The sequence below is a fragment of the Pollicipes pollicipes genome, unplaced genomic scaffold, assembly GCF_011947565.3.
Source record: "Pollicipes pollicipes isolate AB1234 unplaced genomic scaffold, Ppol_2.1 Scaffold_5724;HRSCAF=6776_pilon_pilon_pilon, whole genome shotgun sequence".
Lineage (NCBI taxonomy): Eukaryota > Metazoa > Arthropoda > Thecostraca > Pollicipedomorpha > Pollicipedidae > Pollicipes > Pollicipes pollicipes.
Genome location: NW_023596746.1, coordinates 37,953,477 through 37,961,307, shown reverse-complemented (window position 1 = coordinate 37,961,307; position 7,831 = coordinate 37,953,477). Strand labels below are relative to the sequence as shown.

Here is a 7,831-nt window from a genome sequence, read left to right as displayed (position 1 = left end):
GTCAGATGACATAGGCATATCGGTGTGTCAGATGGCACTTTTAGACAAGCGTGTCACGGGACACATGTGCACCACCGTGATGACAGGGAACACATTGTGCGCCTTAGCTCCCACTGGTCAATGCCGGAACCATTAGAGTGCAACGCTGCACAGAGCTGCTGCGCGAAACAGCCCTGATCCAGGCGCATGCCATCAGCAGCAGATGGGTCAGAGAGGTGGAGTGACTGAAGGCCGACCCATTCTTTTGATGGTATGGCAATGAAGCTGGACTGTAATCGAAGTGAGCTGAAGAAGCTGTCGTGCGGTCGGTTCTGCTTGCATGTCAGGCAAGTAGGTGGTGTGCATACATTATTATCTGACCCTAATTCGGGAAGATACATGAAACAAAAATTGAGGGATCAGTTACGGCATTAAGTATGCATCTTTTAAGAATTAGCACTAACCCTTTGATTAGATAATATTCAGGGATCAACGTCCACGCTAAGTGGTGCTTGATGCATGTGCCCCCTGACAGCCGTATCCGATGGCGAAACTCCGGGTCAGCGGATAGGATTTTATGGCGAAAGCTTAACCTGCCGCAACGCTTGACAGTGTGCATCCTACCCTGAGGGTAAGACCCTCTGACGTCACCTGACCTTTACCGCGCCGCTGCTACTGGCTACAGCTCATGTCAGCCAAGGCCAAAAAGCAAGCGCATAAAGCGATTGGAACCTTCCACGCCACCAGTAGGTTAGTCAGAATGCAAGCGTTCCAACCCAATGATCCAGTTGCTTGAAACACAGAAGGGAAGTGAATTGAAATATCAGTTGTTATTTTTACAAGCAAGCTTAAGCTTTTGGGGGAGAAAACAATAAAGCCTCCGGAATAACAAAACTGCATATTTAGAATGCAGAACACTAAAGCGCAACTAAATCAGGTTACTCATGTCTTAGTATATAATTTTGTCTAACTTCCGTGTGGAAAGAATAATTAGAGCATCGTATTGTAATCTTTTAATTACATTAAACTGATGTTAGTGAGTGGCCACGTCTCGGACAGAACATGTGGCGTAAACTAAAGCATAGAAAAACATCACTAATGTACTCAGGATGCCCAGACGTGAGATGCATCTGAACATTTGGCTCCAGCCAACTGAAATGCCTGGATGGTCGCACCAGTGCAAGACGCCAATGTTACCGAGGCTTTTGCCTACCAGTGGCGCGAAGGGTTCGATTCGCTTTATGTGCTCATCGGTCGGCCCTGGTTGGCAGGGGCTGTGGCCGGTAACACCAGACGCAATAACGGTCAGTTGATGTCAGAGAATCCTAGCCTCGGGGCAGCACTGGCGGTGCTAAGTCTTGCGGCACGCTACAGGGAGTGTCGATTGCACCTTTTGGGCTGCGTTTCAGAAACATGCTTTAGTAAAACCTAAGCACCAGCTACGTCCCATAATAACACTGGGTAGTGCCACTGCAGCACCGGCAATGCATAATGCGGGTGTCGATTTGGATTATTTTCGAGTCCAGATTCGCTGCCAACGCTTTGTAATTGCACTACACTTCTGTAATGCAGTTGCGACTACTGTCGTCATGCCAGCTGCCTGCGCACCTCTACTGGTGCGAATAAAAGAAGTTTGTGATTTGCCCAGCCGGTGCCAAGGGTTTGTTACCGAGAAGCGTACTGGCTGAGGTTTGAAGCAGTGCGTCACTACGCACCATGTAAAGCTCCCATTTTCAAACCCAAAGTGCGCCTCGAAAAGAGCACTGTCTTAAACGTCATAGGGGAGAGATCAAAGCTAGTGTAAAGGTTCGTTGGATTCGTGGGACACTAGTTTTACGTCCACAAACATGCTTGGTCTAAACAGAGTTATGATGCTTTAGTAGCATTTATTTCACATTTGAACACATCAGTGTGCTGGAAACATTGCAGAACACACAGTTGGAAATAACAAGGCGAATGAAATGTATTGCCTTCGTAGTGGTGAGCAGGAAGTCAAGTGAAATTTCTTCCCCAGGAGAGGGCTATTCCAAATCGAAATTCTGAGCTATTCAAGATTTCGAGAAAATTGGCATCATTGATCATGTTATTGACGGCGTATTAAAGGACTGCGGGACGTTTGTATTTTCTCTTACATATTGTTTTTGGTTTCTGAAACAAACACAACACAGTGATCATGTGACGTAGGCGCGCTGACACACGGAGCCAGAATACAGCACATCTAGAAGTGACAGCAAAAATATCGTCATATATCAATTGACACACTGCATGCTAAGTTATCACAATGTATCTTAAACTAGCCGACCTATGCTAGCACCGCACGCATCTGAGCACTTCCAAGACGTCCCAAATATGCCTCACTAGGTCCGACCTGACATAGATTTGCTTGCATAAATTCCTCAGCTTTTATGCCACCACGAGAGTTTCATTTTATAGGCAGAAAAGTTCTGTAACAAAAGTAAATAACGCCTTCTTACCAAAGTTGTTCTTGCTATCGCCGTTGATAAATCAGGCGGATTCCAGCGGCGCACGCCAAACCTCGCGCCACTCGCCACGTCATCTGACCCCGAAGCAAAGGAGTTCAGTAAACTACAATAGCGGTCGCGCAACGAGGCAGCGTCACTTGCCGGTAGTTCTTGTCGCTGCGCCATCTATCGTCCCTGTCCGGGCGCCATCTACGGAACACGCGAACGCAGCCAATGTGCACGCAACAGATCAAATCGTATGAATCTGATCTGACCAATAGTGAAGAGTACGAAAAAGGTTGGATGCTCTCGGCGTAAAATCTTACCGCTCACCCAGAGTTTCTCAATCGTATGGTGGTGTCAGGGCTCAAGCAACAGCGTGGACGCTTGATTCCAGCAATTCACCCAATCAAAAGGTCAGCACTAAATAACTAGAAAATGCAATGCCGAACCGATTCCTTGGTTTTAGGTGATATATCTTCCTGTATCAGGGTGGCATGGTGATTTATGTCTACCATCTACATGTCCGACATGTAAAAAGAGCCCACTGTACAGAAGCCTTTTAAGCTTACTTCGGCTCCGGCCAGCCTTCACTACCCACCGTCGCAAGAATGGGCCCGCTATAAATCGGCCCACGCTTCTGACCTTGCTGCCGCCGAAGGTATGCGCCTGGACCAGGGCTGCTCCGCACAGCAGCTTCGTGTTGCCTTACAGTCTAAGGTTCCAGAATTGGCCACTGAGAGCTAAGGCGCCTTCGAGCGCGGGGAACCTTATTTGTGCTTGGATTTTTCACCACTGTAAGATAATACAGCTACATGGCAATGTCATGTGACACAATGACACCACCGTATCACGTGACACAGGTGAACAGCCATGTCAAATGACACAGGTGCACCACTGTGTCAGGCGACACAGCTACATCACGATGTGAGCTCTACATGCAATCAGCTTTGTGTCCAGCACGCTCAGGCAAACTACACCATGTGCCAGTGTATTGAGCTGTGTGATGAGGTATGTTATGAGAACTGATGTCCCCCTTGGTGGCTATAAATAGCGAGGTGTCGGGACTTGAGCACAACTCGCTTTTTATGAAAAGATTTGTTACAGAAATTGTGGAAACATCCCTGGGCGTACGGTCCCGATTATCAGGATCGATGGTGCGAGGAGAGATTTTCCAGGTGAGGCCTTCACAGTACCGAATCTCTTTCCATACAACTTACGTTATCCAATGTTTTGGTCGGCCACGCTCTTTCCAAGCATAATGCGAGGCAATGTCATCAAAGGCAGATGCCATGATCGACATTAAGGACATCGCAGGTGACCAGACGAAATGGAAAGGTCACTCGATCTGACTTGACATAGATGTAATCAGCCTACTCAAAGAGAACCAGATGTCCGACCCAGGATAGTTCACACGAAAACAATAATAACAAGGCCGCGCGTCAGAGGTGTCAAATTGACTCGGTATCGGAGGCGCATCGGGGCTCGGTGTACGGTGGCGACAGGGTCTCGCGTGGTGGCGGTCATGCCGGGTCGGGTCACGCCGACTCAGTCAGTGTTCCGCTCCACAGGGCCCGCACGCACGCGTCGCGGCCGGGCCTGCAGAAGGATGGCTGAGCTGCATTACTCCACAGCCACGGTGTAAGCTGGTTCGAAGTGCTGACCGCCCCAGGCGACTGACTGAGCTCGGCAGGCTTATAAGCCATGCTTACAGTATTTGAGGATGTACTGAGCCGTTTATTTTCAAAATTTAAGCTCAGGACTGCCCCAAATGTGTTCACAGATTTAACCACAGGTGTTGACGCTGCTTCCACTAGTGTCTTTCAGCCTACTATTTTATGCCACTGCGGCTTTTTGCAGCAAATCATGCATTGCATTGTTTTAAAAACGCAATCGCAAGGGTAGATAGCGTTAATAACATCCAAGACCTGGTAATATGCATCATTTGCAGCGTATGCATAATTCATCTAGTCATGAATGATTTTCTTTGTTTATCTATCTTCAACGACAGCACTTGCGATACCATTCTCACTTGCACGCTTTCCTGCACAATTATGACGCACATACTCCGCTAGGTCATTGCGGAAGTACTTAACGCAGACGCCGCGTGCGTGGTTCACGCTTAAACACATTTTCCTTTATTTGTAGCAAAAAGCGCAACTATCTGACAAGACGTTGCGCTTTGACCAAACGCATGCATGTTCTGTCGCAGATTCCAGGCAGTACTAGGCATTGACCTAGACATGGAGGAGAAGTCAGAGTGGGAAAACGAGGTGATGGGGTATACCAGCCTGCGAGCCGTGTCACCCAGCAGCAGCACCAACAGTCTGCAGGTGGTGGGGCTCCGTAGCAGCACATGCTGATTGATGCTTATTTGGAAAACCGCATGTCGGTTGGTTTCTCTGATATGGAATAAACAGGATAATGGTTTTCAGAAGAGTGCGCTGATAACATATGTGCTCAAGGAACCATGCTCGTATCCCTGTAGTTTCCACTGTGCAAATATGTTTCAAAACTCCGTTATGAGACTGGGTGCGAATCTGCAACGATGTTGTGTTGACATTTCTGGTGGGACAGTCACAAGCCGGTCGTTATCTTTTTATTTTATTTCATTAGGTATAGACACCGTATGCATACGGATAATAAGCTCACGGATAGTCATCTATATGCTTGCCCCATGAGCAGCACAGACGCTAACACCAAACCGCCTTGATCAAGCCCACCGCGTCACTTGTCTTGCCGAAGAACGCGTGAAAAGTATCAGTTCGCGACCTGGCCTGAGCCTGCGCCGACCACCGCTGCCCGGCAGGTGTGTCGTCGCTCCAGCGTTCCACAAATAATCGAGATGGAGATGTCGCCACGCGTGCTGCGCTCCCCGCGCTCCTCCTCTCCGGCGACTCCGGCCCGACCCGCTCCCGTCTTGCTCGTCGCCGACGCCTGGCGGCGGCCGGGAAAAAACGACACAGCTGACACCTGGCGGCGAACGGAGGACGACAGTGCTGCCATCTGTCGACAACCGGAGAACGGCAGCTGTGTCGACACCTGGCGGCGGCCAGGGAAGGGCGATGGCGCTGACATCTTCTGGAAAATTGAAAAAGAAGACCACGCCGTCTCGGGCCCACGAAAAGATCGCTGTGCTGTCAGGCGTCAGCAGCCGGCGCGTGACGTCACGCGACGGCCATCGGGCCGTCAGCAGCCGGAGGGTGTCGTCACACAGGGTCCATCGGAGCAGGAGAGCGTCTCGTCACCGCTGCCGAATGGCGTTCCCTGCGCCGGCGGCGGCTCCGAGGCGGCGTGCCCTGCGGATCACCAGCTGCGCTACATCGACGACAGCAGCGAGACCAGCTAGCGCGGCCGGCGGGCGCCGCGCGGTTCGATCGATGGTGACGCTGTCGGTGCGCCCAGTCTGTGCAGCGATGTCGCTGTTATCCATAATGTGCTCTCCTCGAGCGGCAGTGGGGCGAGGTTTACGGCCACTTTCGTGCTGCTCGGGAGGGAATAGTGTCAATTTGTATGTGGAGTTCAAGGGTCCTGCGCGGAACGACCCGTGCAAGTCAGCGCGGCTCGTCGGATGCGACGCGATTGTGCCGCCCAACGGGAGCTGGTATTCAGCGGCGAAGCCGGCGCCATGGAGTGTTATCACGGCTGGCAGCTCAGGCCGAGCGCTCATGAGCAACCGGCACCGTCGCACTTTGGTACTGTGGCCAGCGGGCTTAACGCGAGTGCCAATGGTATCGAGGCCTTGTCATGTATTGCATAGCACCGGTGCGTGGGGCGCCACCGTTTTTGCTTCAAGGCGAAATGATGCAGATGAATGCTGATGGACCTCAGTGTGTGCGTTCTTGTACATAATGTGATAAATTGTGTTTTCCGGCTCGAGTGGCGTTTATTGCCGGCAAAGACGTGTACTGTATGCAGCCTTCATATGTCACTGCGACGAATTCTGGAGAAACTGATGTACTTCCAACGCAACATGCGCGAATCGCCGTCTCCGTAGCACTGTGACTACACCCACAGAATCCGGTGGCTACACTGGCCGATCGCTCACTGCGCCGATGCGGTGATGTGATGCCCGATGCGACGCAGTCAATACGTTCGGCCACACTCTAGGCCACCATCGCATCCGCCCTACACAGGCGAGCACTCTTCGCAGCCCCTCCCCCTCCCCCCACCCACCAGCCGCTGCCCTCACGCGCGCGTCGGCCCATTAGCAGAATGCTCCCGTGACCAAACCCGTACGGGACGGGAGTACTGATGACCCCCGAAGGTCACGTTGTAGCCGCACGCACATATAGCTGGTGGGGTGAATGCCATGCCCCAGCACAGATAGGTAGTGGGGTGGACGCCGTGCCCCAGCACAGATAGCTGGTGGGGTGGACGCCGTGCCCCAGTACAGGTAGCTGGTGGGGTAGACGCCGTGCCCCGGTACAGAAATCTGGTAGGGTGGACGCCGTGCCCCAGCACAGAAAGCTGGTGGGGTGGACGCCCAGCACAGATAGCTGGTGGGGTGGACGCCGTGCCCCAGCACAGATAGCTGGTGGGGTGGATGCCATGCCCCGGCCATTCGTGGCAAATAATTGGCATGCATGGACATAACACACGGGAAAAAGATCGTCAAATGAAACCTTACTATTCGGCTACTCTCCCGTATTATGTAAAACGATTGTTTTGCCCAAACAAAATACTGGATGAAATCTGGACATTGGCGTATTCTGAACTGTGTGTAGTAGTCTTGCTTTAAGAAGCTAACATGCAGCAGTGACTCAATTTCTAACCAGTGATATCAGAACAGCAGTCCAAAGATATCTTAGTTCCTTATCGACATTGAAATCTTTTTCTTTGTTAATCGCTCTCGAAGCCAGCTTGTAAACTGGTGTTGGTCGTGTGCCTCAGCACAATGACGTCGTTGAGAGAATGCGATCCCATAACCGCACTGCCCAAACTCTGTCCTGACGTGCAGTGTGCTTTTGCCACCGGGATACCCATGCCTGTCATACTCATGATCCCATGATTATGCACTGATGACCACTCAGTTGGTATGCTCGGACTTCCAGACCGATTTGACCGATAGGTCTGCGTAATCTCTATTCACTCTGAAGAGAATCTCGGCCGAGATCTGACAATATTCCGTCCTCTGACTGGCTTCTTCTGACTGTCGTCTCAGTCAGTCCTCTCTCTCTTCTCTCTCGGGTCTGCTCGGGCTCTCTCTCAGTCATCTCTTCTCTCTCTCTCTCTCCTCGGTCTCCTCATCTCCGACTCCTCTCGTCGTCTCCGGCTCTCTCTCTTCATTCCCTCTCCTCTCTCTCCTCTCCCTCTCTCTTCGGGCCTCTCTCTCTCCTCCTCCTCTCTCTCTCAGTCTCTCTCGTAACTCTCGTCTCCTCTCCTCGTCT

General features: G+C 51.4%; 1 long non-coding RNA gene across 1 annotated transcript; it reads left to right on the top strand.

Moving 5' to 3' along the window:
- The first annotated feature begins 3,545 nt into the window (after positions 1-3,545).
- LOC119102434 (uncharacterized) lies at positions 3,546-4,735 on the top strand. The gene is made up of 3 exons (XR_005094694.1): positions 3,546-3,619; positions 4,013-4,082; positions 4,654-4,735. It is a non-coding gene; the product is annotated as an uncharacterized LOC119102434 (long non-coding RNA).
- Positions 4,736-7,831: the final 3,096 nt, after the last annotated feature.